Source organism: Talpa occidentalis, unplaced genomic scaffold (genome assembly GCF_014898055.3).
Source record: "Talpa occidentalis isolate TD23 unplaced genomic scaffold, MPIMG_talOcc4v2.1 talOcc4.3, whole genome shotgun sequence".
NCBI classification, from domain to species: Eukaryota; Metazoa; Chordata; class Mammalia; order Eulipotyphla; family Talpidae; genus Talpa; species Talpa occidentalis.
The window spans coordinates 72,725,015-72,745,820 of record NW_023603184.1 but is presented as its reverse complement, the minus strand read 5'-3'; the positions used below and the strand labels follow the sequence as shown (position 1 = coordinate 72,745,820).

The window sequence follows — 20,806 nt, the reverse complement described above, 5'->3', positions numbered from 1 at the left end:
CAAAAACAAATGGATTGGTCTCCACCTCTGCTCAGACCCCAGGCCATTCCCAAGGTATCTTACATGACAACAAGTAAATGCATTAGCCATCATATTGAGAAATGACCTTCTACTCAATGGAAAGTTTGCTCCCACCTTAGTCACAGCTCAAACAGAAGGACTTCACTCTCATCCCTTTACTCTCTAAGATAATCTTCTGGTCTAACCAAGCCTAGTCCTTTGGAGAAAGACAGAGGCCTCTTTGTTACATGCAGGGGAAAACCACATCAGATTGAGAAAGGAAGCTCATTTTTGCTAATTATGTCACAAGATAAATGAGGATGCCCCAATAAAACATGTATTTATAACCATAATCTTGCCTACTATATACAAAGTTTGTTGCTCCCCAATTCAGATTGGGGAGTGTGACTGCTCTAAAAGGGACACTGAAAGCTAGAGATAGAAGGGACTCTAGAGATGGTCTACTAAGACCCTATCCTTTAACTGAATAGAAAAAAAATACCTTAATGGTGCTACGAAAGGAGCCAAACCAGAAACAAAATTCAGAGCTCTTAACTCCCAGTTCAGTCTTCTTTGATTTTCTTCAGTAAATGAAGTACTACCTTTTTTTCTGTGGTTCCTTCCTGGATAATCTACTGTGGATACATGTCTCTTCCAGAATGTATCTTCCTGGGAAGAAAGACCTTTATAAATAGTGATTGGTAAAGAAAAAAATCATACTATATTTCAGGTACATTGTGGTCTTTTGTGGGCTTAATGAGAAACCTACTTATTACTAATTTTTTAAGATTTATTTTTATTTATTTTATGCATACTAGGGTGCAGGCCAGAATTGTGGGGGGTGAGAGGATTCACCAGAGGCAGAGTGGGGTGCAGAACAGGTGAATCCACCCAAACACACTGCTGAGGGGAGCAGCTGCGAGACCGGAGAGGTCTGCTGCGTCACGTGGATTAGCTCCCTGGCCTGGGATCAAACTCATGCTGCAGGGCTGGCAATAGCTTGATAGCGCTGACTTTAACCAAAACCTGCACCACCAGGGAGGCTCTACTTACTATTTCTAGGGAAAAAATATATTTACGGTTCCAAATAACCAACTTGCACATGCAATTTTGGAATAAAGATAATTCATAACAAGTTTGAGACTATGAACCCTGTAGAGCAGTTCCTGGAAATTCTTGTATCCTCTGCATGACCACAGATATCCTGTGACTATGAGATAACAGGAATCATTGTAGGGAGTTCCTCATGCATCTTCTACCTATGTCTTTTTCAAGTGTCAGAATGGCTGTGCTCCAGCGGCTAAGGTAGTAAGTCCTTCCCAAAGGCAGATCTACAGATATCTCCATATGCATCACAGAGTTTTACTGAGGTAGAATTCCTGGTGTGTTGGACATGGACATGCTCCACCCAGATCCCCTGTCAAGGGGCGACTGTCTGCTCAGCTATAAAAAGTGTGGTTGACAGACAGCCTCCTGCTGTTACCTCCTTCAGGGTCAGCCTTAGCTAGAGAGAGTGACTTTGTCCAAGAATGTGCCTCCCTGGAATAGTCTGTATCTGGTGACCAAGCAAGGGAGTAGAATAAATGCCAGATATTTAAGTTCAACGTGAGAAATCTAGACAGGCAATACTGTGTTCAGAGCTACCTCCCTACCCTGTGCTTTCCAGTGGATTGGCCAAGGTTCTCCTGGGCCTACATTGCCCAATTCAAGTTCAAATTTTCTTCTGCTCAATCCTGTTACCTCCTTCTTCTGCAGATGGGTGTTTGTTTTATAAAAGATTTTTTTCTTAATTCTACATAAATTTATATTATCCTTATATCTACTCTGATATATGCAAAGCAAAGCATACTGTTGCTTTTCATTAATCCCACTAAGTGGAGATGTGAATAGCAGGACAGAATTTATTTTTACAAAAGGAGAGATGAAAAGAACAGGAGGTCATGGATCTTCAGTGCAACCAAAAGCATCTATTAATATTAAAGATCACACTTCCTTAAGTTATAAAAGACTATATTTTTTTAAGTTTTTGATATAAAAATTTTTAAGATAATACCGTGAGTTCCCATATACCTGACACCCATTTTTCCCCATAACTAATATCTCACATTACTATGATATATTTGCTATAATTAATGGACCAATATTAATACATTGCTATTAACTAAAATCCATACTTTATTAAATGCCCTTGGTTCTTACCTAATAGCCTTTTTCCTGTCCCAGGATACCACATTACATTGAGACATCATGTTTCTTTAGGTTTCTTTCTGTTCATAGGTATTGATCCTAATAATTATCTTATCTCCCAACTTCCATTTTATAATCTGTTTCTGAAGAACCAAATCTGAGATTGCTAGTTGCCTATTCAACATCCATTCTCCCTTCTTGTTGTTAATAACATCCCAATCTCCTAAAGTGAGGTAAGGGGAGAATACACCTCAGGACATGAATTATATTGGGCTAAACCAAGTAAGGTGATTCCAATTTAGTTTGTTCTGGTGACTTTCCCAGGGGTATGCATGGAACCCAGTCTTTTTTTTTAAAGATTTATTTATTTATTTATACAAGCACTGGGTACAGTCAGAAGCGCAGGAGGGTGACAGAATTCACCAGAGTCAGAGAGGGGAACAGAACAGGCAGACTGACGAAATACACTGCTAAGGGGAGCAGCGGGTGCGGCAGGAGAGGTTTGCGCACCATGTGGGACCCTCGCCGGCGGCCGGGGATCGAACGGGCATTGCAGAGGCTACGGGCAGCTTCCCAGCCCAGCACTTAACTGCTGCGCTACCAGGGGAGGCCCATGGAACCCAGTCTTGATTAAAACACACACACACACACACACACACACACACACACACAAAGAGACATCTGTTAGGAACTTTCTAGGAAGATTTTTCTCCCTGATGAAAGAAAAATTCTCATGAGAACCCAAGGAGACAGGGTTTTTTGTATTTTGTTTTACCCACTTCTTTCCTTATCTGCACAAGACACTGTCATGTGATGTCTGGATCTGCAGCAGCCTCAGACAACAGGAAACGCAGAGGGGACAATGGCTCCTGGTTATGTCATGACATCATTAAGATGAACAACCACCACTGTAACTAGAATTCTTATTATATGAATGATAAATGTTTAAGACACTGCTTGTTGAACTTTCTATTACTTGCAGCTCAAAGCATTTCTAAAATGCACTTACTCTGGCAGGCACAAGAAAAGGATTATAAAGATTCACACGGCTAACAGAAGATAGACCCTTATAAAACTTTAATAGCATTTCCAGGCCTCACAGAGTTTAAATTGAACAGGAGTTCTCTATCCAAAGCAGGATGCTTCCCTAGCAATGTTAGGTGTATCCACTCTAGTGGTTGACTCTATATATCTTTTCTGTGCCTCATATCTTCATCCTCATAAATATGGCTTGCTTAGGTTATCTTAAGTCTTTTCATTTAATGATCTTTCAGAAAGTCTCAATATCTCTATTGAATCTTCAGAGAGAGAATATAATCAACCCAGCACATCTTTTTCTGCCAGACCAGACCATACCATAAGTCACTAACCAGTCTACAGATTGTCTTCAATAACCAGTCTACAGCTATGCATCCTATCTTGCTCTAGTCAAGTAAGAAAGTCACATGGTATAAAACCAAGATACACAGAGTTGTCCCTTCAACAGGATCATACGTGGAACTGTGAATGGGTAAGGCACAGTGACACAGAGGGTGCAGCACAGCAGCAGCTGGGAGCCGAAAAGTGAAGACATCAATGCCTTTCACTCTTACTCTTTATATCTCTGCCTTACCCATAGCCTGATTCTAAGACTTTTCCTCTGTTTGGTATTATTGGAAATCTTCCTTTATCATACAAATAAAAGACAAAATGTCTTAAATAAACCTTTGGTTATTGTTACTGGAGGGTGAGGGAGAGAAGGAGAAGCAGGAAAAGGAGAATAAAAAGGAGAAAGAGGAGGAGAAATAACAAAGAAGAAAAGGAGGGACAAGGAGGGAGGGGAGGAGGAGGAGGGAGAACTAACAGAGCAAGAGGCTATTGTTTTTGACAGGCATAGACAGGTGTTGATGACAAAGACTTGGCACATAAACGAGAGAAAGACAGAAAGTATAGCCATGAATTAGTGGGATACAAGCCAGCTCCCACTCAGCCCAGAGATGTAAAAACAGAGATGGATTCATGGAAGACAGAATTTTTAATGGTGACATAAACTAGACTAATCCAATAGGTTCCTGCAGTATAATCCTATCCCATGGAAAGCATTCCATGGCCTCAGCCATACCATCGCTCTTACCAGTCTTCCCACAGGCTCATTATCTCCTCTTCCTAATATCAACATTATGATACATTTTCACTACACATTTCATCAGAGAGCACTAAATTAATCCTATTCTAAAAGGGTTAAAGTACCCAGTTTATCCCTGGGAATATTATAAGCAATGGGAAAACTTGGTCCATGTATCTGAAAGCACAGAGTGTAACTATGAAAATGGGATTTTACTCCATGACTACCAGAAGTTTCTTGCAAGCATTTGCTTTGCAGAAACCTTGGCTTTCATTCTTTCTTGATTCTTTTTAAGCTGGTCTTTGAACACTACTCAGTAGGTAGTTGGCCCTTTTGATGTTTGGCACTGGCATAAAAAGGATGAGTTATTTAATTTTCTGCAAAGGCAACCAAGCCTGTTCTGTATGTAAAGAAGCAAGCCGCTCAGGCATATGTGACTATGCGGGAGTGAAAGCTTTTCTTCTTTGAAGGTTCAAAGTTAACATGTCAACTGAATTCCAAGAAATTGTGCATCAGAGCCTAAAATATAGAAACTAAGCAACTTAAACAGGGTTAAAGCAATTACCAATAAAATTAAGACAATGGTGAAAACATGTTTTCTTTCTTTTTTGTCTCCAATATCCACATTAATTGTTCCCTTACCAAATGGAATGTTAGCAATCCAAAAAGAACTTATGTTGCTTATATCTCAGAAACAAGACAAATTAGAAATCTGACTTGATTATACAGATAGGTTAGAATACAATCCAGTAGGAAAGTTTCTTGTAGCCCAAATGGTCCAGATTGGTCACTTGATGGAATTGAGGTGATGAGCTGTGAAAGACATTTTTAATTTGTGTACAAACAAGGCACAAGAAGTGAACAACATTCAACAACTTTACTGAATGCCTACATGAAGTAGCTGTGTACTGAGTGCCAGTAATACTGAAATGAAAAATGACAAATATCTACCAAAATTATTGAATGAATCTAATCTGAAAGGGACAAACAGGAAATAAATGAAAGTAGACTGTCATAGAGTTTATGGGTTTAGAGAATGATTAAGCATTTTGAATTTCATGAACTTGAAAGTTCTTGAAGTCAGTACAGTACTTGAAGTCAGTACAGTACTTGAAGTCAGTACAGTACAGTATTAAGTTTAGTCTTAAATACTTTTTTACTCACATACCCTATCAAACTTCTCTGGCTCCACCACACCATACAGTTTAGGGTCAACTCAATTGTCCACAAATGTATTTGAACTATGATTTTGGTCAAGTCATTCTCACTCTCAAACCATTCAAGCCATCACCTCTTCTCCCACATTCCTCATAACTCCCCTTCTCCCTGCCACCATTGCTTCTTTGCCCTATCTTGTCTGTTTTAAAGTCCACTTTTTTTAGCCTAATGAAATGCTAATGCCTCCAAGAAGAAAATCAATGATTCCTTTGGTCACAATTGCCATGCACTTTCTGGGCTCTTATTACATTTTGCTTATGTCTCGTGTTTAGAGTACACTGCTTAACCTGCATTTTCATCATCATAAACATATCTATCAACATATCCTGTACTAGACTGTTGTTTTTCCAAAGGAAGTCATGGTCTTACTCATTTCTGTAACCCTGCGAGGTTAAGAGTGGGTACTCAACACTTGTTCATTAATGTGTTAAACTGGCTTGAAGGAGGACAAACAAGATGCATGAAATGCTCTTCTTAAGTAAGCATAGCCAGTAAGTCTGGGTAGCCTATGAAAATTCATTGTCTTTTAGTATCTTTTATTGTTTCCTATATTAGCACACTACTTTTTCTTTTTCTTTTAATTTTTAAAATTTTTTTATTTTTTTTTATTTTATGTATTTTTTACAACATTTTTCATTTTTGCACAATGTATGCATTTTCATCTTGGTTATAGTCCCCACACAATTTCCACCCCACTTTGTTTTGATCCTACTCCCTCCTCTGCCCCCCCTCACCGATAGTGTGTCTCTGGTTTATAATGGCTTGCTGATTTTGATTTTTACTTTATTAAAATTAGCCTTTTAAAAAACCTAAATAAGGGACCAGGAAAAAGCACACTACTTTTTCAAGGGTTTCTCTTACAGCCTTCTGTAATTCTTGATATTTCTCATTTTTAAAACTTATTTTTTTCAGAATCACTCTTCCGCTGTGTCTCTATCTGTACCAGGAAGTTGGTCTACTTCAGGAAAGCATGAACCAGTATATGGTTGACTGAACTTCCTTATCATCAGAACATGCTGCTGCCCAGACATATCAAGGAAATGTATTACTTCGAAGGAATATTCACAACACTGTCAGCTATAGAAGTTTTCTTTATTCGAGAGTAGGTTGGTCAGCTACTAGAGGAGAGGCAACTTGACATTTGCAACCCAAACTAACTAGCTAGGTCCCAGGCTAATTTTGGCTATGTCTTCCAAGGACCTAAAAAAGAGGAAAATTACTTGTAGGGAGAGGATTATTTTATTTTGCAGAATTACAAAATTTCACAATAGAAGAGCACGGAAAAAGGGTAGGAGGGAAGGTGTCTCTTTCATTAATCAAGTTTTTGAGGTTTGGAACTTTTGAGGTTTCAGGAAAAATGACTGACAGAGTCAGTCATTCAATCAATTGTTCAATAAATATTTGTTGAACAATTACTATGTGGCAGGAAATTCATAGGATCGAGCAGGGCTGACATGATCTATGTCCTTAAGGAATGTTCAGTCTAATAAAGAGGCAGATCTTAAATAAACAACTGCACAGATATGTGTGAGAAGTGTTGCTATGGAAAAGCATATGGTGCTATGAGAATGTACAATGGGGATGTGTAGTCTAATGGTGAGGAGCAAGGAAGGTATCTCTTTTGTTTTTATTCTTTTGTTTTTATTCACACAGCTTTTCAAATGTTATTTACCCCCACCCCCATCCCTTATATCCCCTTTCCTTCCCCCTCTATCTTGACCTCAGAGCCCTCAGGATGTATATTGATGTCCTCTTGTTTTTGAAAGTGTTTTGCATTATCAAATTGTCTGCTATTTAAATATCCAGTATATGTTTTTATCATTCTGAATTACTTTTCTGCATGTAAGTTTCTCAAACACCCTCCATTTTGTTGAAAATGGTTACATTTCAGCCTTTCTTATGGCTATAAAATATTCCATGGTATAGATATACCACTTCTTCTTGATCCAATCATCTACTGATGGACATTAAGGCTGCTTCCATGTCCCAGCTATTGTAAATAATGCTGCTATAAGTACTGTGGAACACACAGGTTTCTGTTTTGAAGGTTTCATAATCTGGATATATGCGCAAGGATGCAATTTCTGGGCCATTTGGTTATTCCACTTATAGTTTTTGAAGATAAATCCATATCACTTCTAAATGGCTACGCCAGTTTACATTCCTACCATCAGCACCATAGGGTTTCTTTTTCTCCATATACTTTCCAGTACTTGTTGTTGTGGATCTTTTTAATATGTGTCATTTGCACAGCTGTGTGATGGTGTCTTGTGGTTTTCTTACTAGAAGCAACAATTTACTCTTTGATGAATTGTCTGTTCATGTCTGCTGCCTGGAAGACCTCTCTTTTGAAATATTTAAAGCTTCAGAAAAACAGTGAACATTTGCCATGTGAAGAGAATTATTTTCAGTCAGAGAGAATGTGAACATGGTTGCACTCTCACCTGGAACTCACAATAGGAAGGTAGACTTGAGGGACAAGAAAAATGGGGTGAACAAAAAAAATGGATATATATACAGGTGGGGACACATCTCTTTTTTTGAAAAAAGATTTATTTAGGGCCTCCCTGGTGGCCCAAGGGATTAAGACACAACCTCTGAAGCTATCCGCAGCCAGTGCAGCACGAATTTGATCCCCTGCTGGGGGGGCTGCCCACATGGCACAGCAGACCTCTCCTGACTCGACTGCTGCTCCCCTCAGCAGTGTACTTCAGTCAGTCTGCCTGTTCTGCTTCCCACTCTGTCTCTGGTGGGTCCTCTCACCCCCAACACATCCGGCCTGTGCCCCAGTTCTCATATGTATAAATAAATCTTATAAAAAATGCAAATGTTGAATGAGTCTCAATTCTTTTTTAATATCCAAAAGAGCAGGTTTATTGTATTAAAAAAAGAAAAGGACGCTTGCACAGACACAAATGGGCAGGAACAACTACCTCTGAAAAGAAAAGGTTTGTAAAAAGAGAAGCCTGCATAGACACAGGCGTACAGCCTTGGGATGAGAGCTGCCAATTATCTCAGTTCTTTCCCATTCAAAATTCAAAAGAGGTTTTATTTTTTTATTCCTTTTCTTGTTTTCATATTTTTCACTGAACAATTCATGTTTTCCCTGTTGCTTATTATTTGTCTACTGATGGGCAGAGCCTGGGACTCTAAGTGCTACCATATAAAGTTAGAATTTACAATTTATCAGATCCTGGTCAGTAGAAGTAAATCCTAAAGAGTTGTCCTTTCCTCTACCCAAAATCATGTGGGTTATCAAAAGACTAACATCAAAGCTGATTACTAAGAGGTTCCCAGCCAAGCAGTCCTTTGATTTGCTTTTACTTAACACATTAAGATAAAAATAGTTTCAAAAAATTCAAAAGCTCTTTTCATTTATATTTCTGACTCTTCCAGTAAAACAGGTTACCTAAAATTAATTAACTATCAGAGTACAATTACCCTTTCTACATCCTGGACTGAAACACACCCACACACACCCACACACACCCACGATAGATTTCCAGAAAGGTGCATTTTTTTCCCTAAAAATTCCTTAGAATTAACATGATTTTCTTTCACTGATTTATTAATACCTAGTCTTTCAAATATTGTCTTAAAAATAAATGTGTATAAGATAGGATACTGTTTCTTTGTATCTGAAAAATAGACCAATTAATAACCTAAAGTTTCCTAACAGCAAGACTTAAAATAGCTTATCTTTCCACTCTACTGACTACAACAAAATAAGGAAATATATCAAATGCCTAGTTACTTGCACTAATCGAGATGATCATAATATAACAACCAGAGATTTATAGTATTTTAAATATTTGATTGATGCTACCATACTTTGTATATTTAAATCCTTTTTCAATAGGTAACAAAGTTATTTTCAAAATTGGTTTGGAGTCCCTGGAAACATTGTTTCTTTATCTTTGAGTGTTTCCATCCATGCAACTCAAGATATAAATCTATTGCAGTTTGCGTGCATACATTGTACAAAAATGAAAAATGATGTAAAAAACACATAAAAGAAAAAATGAAAAGAAAAAAACACTGTACCAAAACATATTTAACAAAAATTATTTCAGACTCTGAGTGTCAGATAACAAAGTCTCTACAGTGAAGGATTATGGGTATTTTGGTGGTAGGTGTGGTACAGTAACATACATCTGAAGAGGTATCAACCTATAACTCCAAATCACATATAGTGATGTAAACCGAAATTACCTCAATTAAAAATACTACAATAAAAATAAAATTAAATTTTAAAAAAGGTACTGAAAAAAAAATCTATCGCAGTTTGCACAAAGGACATCTGACATACAATTGGGAGTCTAAAGGGGTATAGACATAATCAGAATCTATCAGGAAAGCAGAGAGGAGTTTATCAGGTCTGATCTTCAAGCCCATTTCTTAATTAGTCTGCCTCAGGCAATTGTTCTTCATGCAAGTAAGGCCACCTTATTTAAATCAGGATGATTATATTATGAATGCAGAAAGTAATGTCTATTTTGGCCATATGCAAAGATAAAGGAAAAGCCGTGAATACATGTTCTAATAATCCAGTACGTTGTAAAGTACAGTAAAAGAGAGTACTCAGGTGGGCCTTTAATCAATAATGTGGGAAGTGGTAATGGGCCGAAGCTTAATGATCACACGCCAAAAAGGATGATGGGGGGGTGGGGAAGGTGACATCCATTCTAGAAGTTTTCTATTTAGCTACAGTTCTGTGAAAGCTTGAGCAATTTTCTTTTTGCCAAGAAAAGTAGTTTTGCTGCCCATTTGTTTTCTCATAGAAAAGAATTTATTTTTATTGATAGCTCATATATATTGACATTTAGTATATTACATATTTCAAATACTATATACCTCTCTTTTGAATCTAATCACAAATATACCTTTTAGATGAGAAAAAAAAACTGAAAAAAAAACCCATATCACAAAATTCACCAATTTTAAGTGCATAATTTAATGGTTGTCAGCATAGTCACATACTCATGCTTTCATCACTACAATCAATGTTAGAAACAAAGAAACCCAGTAATACCGGATGGTCTCACTCATAGCAGGAATTTAGAAAACCTAAATAAGAGACCAGGAAAAAGACTAATCAATACAAAGTAAAAATCAAAATCAACAAGCAACTATAAACCAGAGACACATTACGGGGCGGGGGGGCGGGGGAAGGAGGGGCAGGGAAAGGAAGGACTAGAGTCAAAATAAGGGTGGGGGAGATGGGGAATATAACCAAAATGAAAATGCATACATTGTGCAAAGATGAAAAAAGATGTAAGAATTATATAAAATAAAATATTTAAATAATTAAAAAAAAGAAAAAAGGAAACCCCACACTCACCTATCATCACCCACAATCCTCCCATCCCCACTAGTTCTAGGCAAACACCAATATACTTTCTGTCTCTATAGATTTGTCTATTCTGGGTATTTCATATAAATGGAATTATACTATTTGTGGTGCTTTGTGATTGGCTTCTTTTACTTTGCATAGAGTAGGACCTCCATATCCATGGGTCAGGTTGCACCTCTGTGGACATAATCAACCTTGAATCAAAAATATGTACCACAAAATTAGACCTACCTTGGTGTGTCTCTATTGAACATGTATAGATTTTTTCTTCTTGTCATTATTCCCTAAACAATATAGTATAACTATTTTACAACATTTACATTGTATGAGGTGGTATAACTAATTTAGAGATTTTTATATCTAGATTAAATTATGGGAGGTTGTGCATAGAGTATATGCAAATACTGCAGCCATTTTACATAAAGGACTTGAGAGTTCATGGATTTTGGTGTCTGTGCAGGTCCTGCAATCAATCCCCCATGGATACCAAGGGAGGATTGTATGTTTTTAAGGTTCATTCATGTTGCAGCAGGTACTGGTATTTTATTACTTTTCAATGAAAATTCATATTTAGTTGTATGGATATACCACATTTTACTTATTGATTCATTAATTGATGGACATTTGAATTGCTTTCACTTTTTAGATATTATGACTAATGCTGTTATAAACATTCATTTATAAGTTTTGTGAAAACATGTTTCTTTTTTTGATTGCTGAGTAATATTTCATTGTGCAGATGTACAACATCTTCTTGATCCAGTCATCTATTTTTGGGCATTTGGGTTGTTTCCATAGCTCAGCTATTGTAAATAGTGCTGCTATAAACATAGGGATGCAGGTACCCTTCTGAATTAATGTTTCTGTGTCCTTTGGGTAAACACCTAGGAAGAATTGGGGGATCATATGGAAGCTCCATCTTTAGCAGGTTGAGGAATCTCCACACAGCTCTCCATAGTGGTTGGACCAGTTTGCACTCCCACCAGCAGTGCAGGAGAGTTTCTTTTTCTCCACATCCTTGCCAACATTTGTTGTTGCTAGTTTTTTTAATATGTGCCATTCTAACTGGTGTAAGATGGTATCTCACTGTAGTTTTGATTTGTATTTCCCTGATTACAAGTGAAGATGTGGTACATATTCACAATGGAATATTACTCAGCAATCAAAAAAGATAAACTCATGCAATTTGCAGCAACATGGATGGAGCTGGAAGGGATCATGCTCAGCGAAATAAGCCTGAAAGAAAAATACCAGATGGACTCACTCATAGCAGGAATTTAGAAAACCTAAATAAGGGACCAGGAAAAAGACTTATCATAATAAAGTAAAAATCAAAATCAACAAGCAACTATAAATCAGAGACACACTACGTGGGGGGGGGGGAGGGAGTAGGATCAAAACAAGGGGGGGTGGAAATTGTATGGGGACTATAACCAAGATGAAAATGAGTACATTGGGGCCTCTCTGGTGGTTCAGTGGGTTGAACACAGCGCTGTGAAGCTGTCCGCAGCCTCTGCAGCACCGGTTCGATTCCAGGCCAGCCAGGGAGAAACCCATATGGCCTGCAGACCTCTCTTGCCTCGCCCACTGCTCCCCTCAGCAGTGTATTTCGTCAGTCTGCCTGTTCTGTTCCCCGCTCTGGCTCTGGTGAATTCTCTCACCCTCCCGCACTTCTGACTGTACCCAGTGCTTGTATAAAGTAAATAAATAAATCTTTTTTAAAAAATGAAAAATGATGTAAATGTAAAAAATATATAAAACTTTAAAAATAATAAAAAATAAAAAACATGTTTCATTTCTCTTGGGTCTGTCTATAGCTAGGGGTGGAATTACTAAAATATATGCTAATTCTATATTCAACCAAAAGGATTCCTATTTTCTACATCCTTGCCAACACTTTTTACTATCTGGCTTTTTTATTATAGCCATCCTAGTGTATATGAAACAGTGTCTATGATGGCTTTGATTTACATTTCCCTAATAACTATGTTTAACAGTTTTTCATGTGCTTATTGGCCACTGAATATCTTTCTTTGGAGAATCATTTGCCCACTTTTAAATTGGGTGTGTTTTTTTTTTATTACTGAGTTTTAAAAATATTTTAAAAGGAACCTCAGTATATGGAAATGCAACTAACAATTCCATAAATATATATTGAGCATATGCTATGAAAAATTTAGAGCAGTTCTATGTATGCAGGGCAAAGAAACTATGCAGCAAGAAGCTTACAATTACTAAGGTAGGGAATGTGGTAAGAAATCCACAAGTGAGGAAAATCACATCAGGTTAGAAAATCACATCAGATTAAAAAATCAGAAATAAATTCTTGGCAATGCTGCTGTATACGATGAATCTTCTAAAGCAGGTAGAATTTTGAAAGATAGAGAGATAGGAAGGGCATTTCTGGTAGAGAAAACAGTATGAGAGGGGGCAAAAGAGCACTGGTGGTCAATGCATAATAGGAGAACAAATAGTTGTTTGGCTAGAGAATGGAATGAGCAAAAGACTAGATAATGTGGCTGAGAAAGGTTAGATGGGACCATATTTTGGAGGCTTAAAAGCCAGGTTGAGAGGTCTGTGTTCAAATCCCTAAAAAAAGAGTAAGTGATTCCCAATTGGGAGCAATTTTAGGCCCCAGGAGATATTAGCAATGTCTGGTGACATTTTAGATTGTCACGAGTGGCACTATTATTAGTGGGTAGAGGGCAGGGATGGTGGTAAACATCCTTCAACGCACTCCAGTCCATTACAACGGTGAATCGCTGCCCCCAAATGTCAATAGTACCAAGGTAAGTCGTTGGATTATCCCAAATTACCACAGAATTTTTCATGCTGTAGCACACAGAGAGTGACCCTAGGCAGATCTCACTAACTTCCTTCGCTCCCACCAAGTTGAGGAAATGAAGCTAAAAATTCTAAGCAGGTCAAGATAGCTAGATTTTATAATGCAGTGTACAGAAGAGGAGAGACCTGCACAGAAAGTGAAATCCAAAGATGTGCAGAGGGCTCCCCTTGAGAATTCAATTGAGTATTAACTGATGAGTACATGGATGTGAGGAAGCTACTGAAGTTCAAGACATAGGAAAGAGTCACCTAAACAATTAGAAGGAACAATGCTTAGTATTCACATAGGGTACAGAATAGTAGCTGTTCCCATCAGTCAAATGGTGAAAACTTCACATTCACACTATTCCAACCCGACAAGGTAAAATCCACAATGTCTGGTATCTAGTCAAAAGTTAATGTGAAGAAGCAGGAAAATACAATCTATGCTTAAATATGTGCAGTTTATTGCATGTCAATTATACCTCAAGAAAGTTGTTTTTTTTTAATGTATACAATCTAAATTTTAGGAAAAATTGAATTTACAACACATAAGTATTTCTTTTGCCCTGAACCAGATCAAAGCATTTTCCAATCTAAGTAGCTTTTACTGGTTTAGTTCCATTGGTCTGCACAGATCACTGAAATACTAAAAGCATGAGTGACAAACAAATTTCACGCATCCCATCTCATTTTGTTTTATTCCGTGAATTATTCTTTCAGAAAATATGGGTTTGGTTGTGAGGACAGCAAGGTGAGAGTATATGAAGTGAAAAAAAAGCCTCAAATAAATGATGATAGGTCAGGAAAATTATCTTTGTATATGAAAGACAGCATGCTGTATTTCTACAAAAAGATATTTTATATCTATACTTTTACTGAGCAGTCCTTGCAAATTTCAGCTCTTAGAGACAGAAATCACATTATTATAAGCACTTCATATATTTTTAAACATACTATTTGATAAAAACAAGAATGTCCCAACCATGTCTAGATTTTGTTCTAAAAAATCTATTTAGTCATCATGCAGCTACTTAAATCAAGCGTAGATTTCTAAGACTCTAAAAAAGGCAAATGAGCAGATACAATACATTCTCTCAGACACTGAATATTATGAGGTTCTCTTTGTGTAACTATGTTTTAGATTCTGCACATGTGGACCTTTATTTCTAATTTTTGTGGAAGACTTAAGTACCTTTGCAGGTTTTCCCTACAGATCAGTTGATGACCTCTTTATGGAGTTATGAAATGATCAATCCAAGGGCAGTTTTTCCAGCACTTAATTTGTTTCAGTATGTCACTTCAAGATACCATTAACTTAATCATATTTTAAGCCTATTCTACCACATCAAGGAGTAGAAAATTAATATATTTTATCAATATTTAGTGAGCTAGGTAAAGATATTAAATAAAGCAATGTTTCTAAAAGTTTCCATTTTTACAGGTACTATGAATACCTTTTCTCTAATGACCCAGCCTCTTCATTTCTCTCTTTCAAGCACTGACTTCTTTCTTGGCACCTTTGATATCAGCATCCATTGAGAGGCTCATTTAGAGTGCTATATAATCTCTGTCTGGAACAGTAAAGACTCCTCACTCTGAACATGGATTAACACATTGTTGGAACCTCTCATGTGCACCTCAGCAAAGTGAGTTCAGCATTGTTATTTTTCATTTTCCATACATTGATCCTTTCTCCCCAACAAATTTGCAAGTTCACTGAAGATAGGGACTGTGTCTACGTCTTTGAATCTTTATACTGAACATCTAACTCTTCCTATTGCTATTTTTTAAAAATAGAATAGGCTTAAAATATGATTAAGTTAATGGTATCTAGAGGTGACATACTGAAACAAATTAAGAACTGGAAAAACTGCCCTTGGATTAATCATTCTATAACTCCATAAAGAGGTCATCAACTGATCTCTAGGGAAAAACCTGCAAAGGTACTTAAGTCTTCCTACTGTTACTTTTTAAAAGGCAGTAGACTTCATTCTTTTGCATGTAGCGACCCAGTTTTCCCAGCACCATTTATTGAACAAACTTTCTTTGCTCCAATGCATAGTCTTTGCTCCTTTGTCAAAGATTAGTTGACCATAAATCTGTGGGTTTATTTCTGGATTTTCTATTCGATTCCATTGGTCTGTATGTCTGTTCTTGTTCCAATACCATGCAGTTTTGATGATTATGGCTTTGTAGTATAGTTTGAAGTCTGGGAGTCTGATGCCTCCATTCCCTTCTTTTTTTTTCAGGAGAGCTTTGGCTATTCGGGGTTTTTGGTGATTCCATATGAATTTCATCAATAATTGTTCTATTTCTTTGAAGAATGACATTGAAATTTTGATTGGAATAGCATTGAATCTGTATATTGCTTTTGGTAGGATGGCCATTTTAATAATGTTTATTCTTCCAATCCATGAGCAGGGGATGTCTCTCCATTTCTTTGTGTCTTCTTCTATTTCTTTTAACAGTGTTTTATAGTTTTCTTTGTATAGGTCCTTTACCTCTTTTGTTAGATTTATTCCCAAATATTTGATTTTTTTTGTTTCAATAACAAAAGGGATGGTCTTTTTGATTTCTTCTTCTTCAGATTTATTGTTTGTGTATAGGAAGGCTACTGACTTTTGCGTGTTGATTTTGTATCCTGCCACTTTACTGAACTGATTGATGAGTTGAATTAGCTTTTCTGTGGAGTTTTTGGGACACAAAAATCAACTCAAAATGGATTAAAGAACTAGACATAAGACCTGAAACCATAAAATATATAGAAGGAAATATAGGCGAAACACTACGTGATATGCACATCAAAGACATCTTTACAGACACATCACCCAAAGCAGTGATAGTGAAGGCAAAGATAAACAGCTGGGACTACATCAAATTAAAGAGCTTTTGCACAGCAAAAGAGACAATAACAAAAACAAAGAGAAACCCCACCAACTGGGAGAACATTTTTGCACCCAACACTAATGATAAAGGACTGATCACAAAAATCTGCAAAGAGCTGATGAGACTCAACAACAACAAAGAAAATAATCCAGTCAAAAAATGGGCAGAAGAGCTTAAAAGAAACATCTCTGAAGAGGAAATGCAAATGGCCAACAGGCATATGAAAAAATGTTCAACATCACTTGTCATCAGGGAAATGCAAATCAAAACTACCATGAGATACCATCTTACACCAGTGAGAATGGCACATATTAAAAAAACTAGCAACAACAAATGTTGGCGAGGGTGTGGAGAAAAAGGAACTCTTCTGCACTGTTGGTGGGAGTGCAAACTGGTCCAACCACTGTGGAAAGCTGTATGGAGATTTCTGGACCTACTAAACATAGAGCTTCCATATGATCCAGCAATTCCACTCCTAGGTATTTACCCAAAGGACACAGAAACATCAATTCCAAAGAACACCTGCACCCCTATGTTTATAGCAGCACTGTTTACAATAGCTAAGCTTTGGAAACAACCCAAATGCCCAAAAATAGATGACTGGATCAAGAAGATGTGGTACATATATACCATGGAATATTACTCAGCATTCAAAAAAGATAAACACATGCAATTTGCAGCAACATGGATGGCGCTGGAAGGGATCATGCTCAGCGAAATAAGCCAAAAAGAAAAAGAAAAATACCGGATGGTCTCACTCATAGCAGGAATCTAGAAAACTTAAATAAGGGACCAGGAAAATGAATAACTATAAGAAAGTGAAAATCAAAATCAACAAAAAACTATGAACCAGAGACACTTTTAGGGGGGTGGGAGGGGAGGGATTGGGGTCAGAATGGGGGGGCTGCAATTGTATGGGGAATATAACAATAAAATTTATTAAAAAAAAAAAAAAAAGGCAGTAGAATTTGAGCACTACCCTTGATGGCTAGCACTGTGCTAGACCTGTGGGAAATACAAGGATATGTCACAGAAGTCAAATGAGATCAGATTGAAAAGGGTCCTGCAGGCAAGATTTAATGATCTGAACAGAATAGGGAAACTTATGAGAGGATGAAACACAGTTTTTAGGAAGACTGGATGAAACACAATTTTCAGGAAGACTGATCTCATGGGATGGACAAATTCAGAACACACTATAGGCAAAAAGACTAATAAAGTAGAGCAATTGAGGAGTGAAATTATTTTGTTGTAGGATTAAGACAAAGGAGTAAAAGCAATTAAGGGAGAAAAGAAGATAACAGTAGGTGGAAGGCATGATAATGAAACCACAGCATCAATTAGATGAATCCTAAATATGCTTTAGTATCTTATATGTACATCTTTACATCTGTCTGTCTATCTAGATTACCCTTCTTTCAAAATAGAATTTTGCTTTTCCTTCTGTGCTCAAGGTTCCAATTCAACCAGGTATTATGCACTTTGGTCATGCAAATTTGCACAAAAAGAACAGTGCTGTCGGTGAATTAGCAGGTCATTAAACTAGCACTGAGTTTTGGGGTACTAGCAATGCTATGGTTTGAATTTCCAGAGTTGGAAGGAGTAGCACTCATTCTGGCCAAAGTGCTTTTGGAAATATGTGTGATGGGGGTTTCATGTTGCACCAACAAAAGCCTGATGTCTTTGGCACTGCAGAGCAAACACAACACAAAAATGACATATCATCTGCTTGGTTCTGGTTGCCTTGGTCTTACCAAGCAATGTTCATGTCTAAAGGCCATCTTATTAGGAAGTTCCTGAGGTACTTAGCTGGTTGAAGATAAAATCAAAGGTTACAAGAGGACCAAGGAGATCATTCTGCTTCTTAAGAAACCTAAAGTTTTGAATGATATCAAAATCATGTCTATGCTTCTCAGCTAGCAGAGCAAAATAAGAAACTGCCATCATAACCAGCATTGTCTCATCTGTAATGAAGACAATGATATCATCAAGGCCTTCAGAAAAATCCAGGAATAATTCTGCTTAATGTAAGCAAACATTTTGAAACTTGCTCCTGCTAGGAATGTGAGACATTTCTGCTTTGGATTGAAAAGCTTTCCACAAGTTAGATGATTTGTATGGCACTTGTCAAAAAGCTGCCGCCTTCAAGAGTACATAAAACCTTCCTATGCACAAGATGCTCATTACAGATCTAAGCAGAATTTGCAAAGTCCAGAAATCCAAAAAGCCCTCTGAGCACCATATAAGAAGATTCATCAGAGTTCTAAAAAGGAATCCACTGAAGAACCTGAGAATCACACTGAAGCAAAACTCTTAAGCAAAGAGCATAATCTGGAACAAAATTCTTCATCAGGCCAAGAATCACAAGCTCTAGATGGATAGGGCAGAGTAGCAGTAGCAGCAGCAGCAGCAGCAGCAGCAGCACAGAAGTCAAATCAGATGAGTAGGAGGTTCCAGGAAGAAGCCTGTGGTGGGGAAGAAACGAAGGCTGTTGGTGTGGAAAAACAAAACAAAAAACCCAAGAATCTTTGGTAGTAAAAAAGGCTGCAACTGCCAAGAAACAACAGCTAAAAAGAAGCTCCCAGAAAAGTAATCTATCACAGAAGATAAGAAGGTTGCTGCATAAACTTTATTCCATAAAGAGTAAATCATTTTGCATAGTTAATTTTGAATAAAGACCTGAACAAAGAGGAAATGAGGGGGAAAAAGGTAAAACCAAGATTAACATTGTTATACAAAATGCCTATTGTGAGAACATAGTCTGATACTCAGGTCATTGTATATATAAGATAAAAAAGAAAAGTAAATAAAAATAATTCCTTAGGGCAAATCAAATAGTAACAGATACTAGGCGCAAGGAGAAATTTCTCTTAGAGGATGTAGTCAGAGTATATTGTCCTCTTTGGTGAACAGTTACTATCCTCAACAATATTCTTAAGGTATATATATTTATATAATGTAGGCATTTGATATAATGCCCAGAGGGGGGGAAAAAAGTCAAAATCAGTGATAGTAATAGAAATGAGAAGGACCAAAACAACAAGATCTGTACTTAGCTGGTCTGGCTTAATTTAGGGATGGCTTTTCTTTTTCTATTCTCTGGGTGTCACATTCAAAATGTGATCTATATGTCATCAATATAAACTGTGGTACTTGGTAAAAATTGTAGATTCCTGGGCTTCCCCTGAGATATAATGAAACAGAATCTCTGGCAAAGGTCCTCAGTAACTTACTTTTTCTCTTTTAAAGATTCCCAGGTAATTTAATGTTCACCAATGTTTGATAAGCTGATTAGAATCAAGTTTTTCAGGCTACAGATAAATTCATTATGGAGTGTGAAATAGTTTATTCAGTCATGATGAGCATTTTTTAATGATATATGAAGCACAATAAGTTAAAATAGATCAAGATGCCCCAAGGTGTAAGGATATGGAATTGGAATAATTCTTTAGGGTAAATTTTGTTAATACATACATATTATTATATGAAATATATATAATTTAACATAATAAATGTGTATATATCATAACATATATATATATCATGTATATAGCACATCATTATATATATGTATATCCTTAAATGTCTTATAATGACTACATATTTTTTTCCATGAAAATCACTAGCTAGAGGAATTCTTCAGAAAATCTTCCCATAGGTTTATTTTCTTTCTTTTATTAATTTATTTTATTTATATATATTTTACATCATTCTTTATTTTTGTACAATGTATGTTTTCTCCTCTCAGGTTAGTCCCCGTAGAATTTCCATCACCAATTCACCATGCACCATCACCATAGTCCCTTGTGCTCTCCCCACCCCTGTTTTGATCCCTCTCTCTTCTCTTCCCCCACAAAATGTCTCTGATTGATAGTTGCCTATTAATTTTTAAATTTATTATAATTATTACTTTTTCCTGATCCCTTATTTGGTTCCCTTAAAATCCTCCTATAAGTGAAGCCACCCGATATTTTTCTTTTTCTTTCTGGCTTAGTTCACTGAGCATAATCCCTTCCAGCTCCATCCATATTGTTGCAAATGGCATGAGTTTATTACTTTTGATTGCTGAGTAATATTCCATTGTGTATATATATCACATTTTATTGATCCAGTCATCTATTTTTGGGCATTTGGGTTGTTTCCACATCTTACCTTATGTAAACAGTGTTGCAATAAACATAGGGGTGCAGGTATCCTTTTAGAGTAATGCTTTTGTGTCCTTTGGGTAGATT

At 36.9% G+C, this 20,806-nt stretch overlaps 1 protein-coding gene and 1 long non-coding RNA gene across 2 annotated transcripts in view; one reads left to right on the top strand and one right to left on the bottom strand.

Moving 5' to 3' along the window:
- LOC119255794 (uncharacterized) overlaps positions 1-7,048 on the top strand; it is a 28,587-nt gene extending 21,539 nt beyond the window's left edge. Inside the window, exon 5 of the long non-coding RNA XR_005127535.2 lies at positions 6,422-7,048. This is a non-coding gene — a long non-coding RNA (uncharacterized LOC119255794). The remainder of the gene's footprint in view (positions 1-6,421) is intronic.
- THSD7B (thrombospondin type 1 domain containing 7B) overlaps positions 1-20,806 on the bottom strand; it is a 1,502,545-nt gene that overhangs the window by 1,437,174 nt on the left and 44,565 nt on the right. The gene's annotated exons all lie outside the window — the stretch shown is intronic.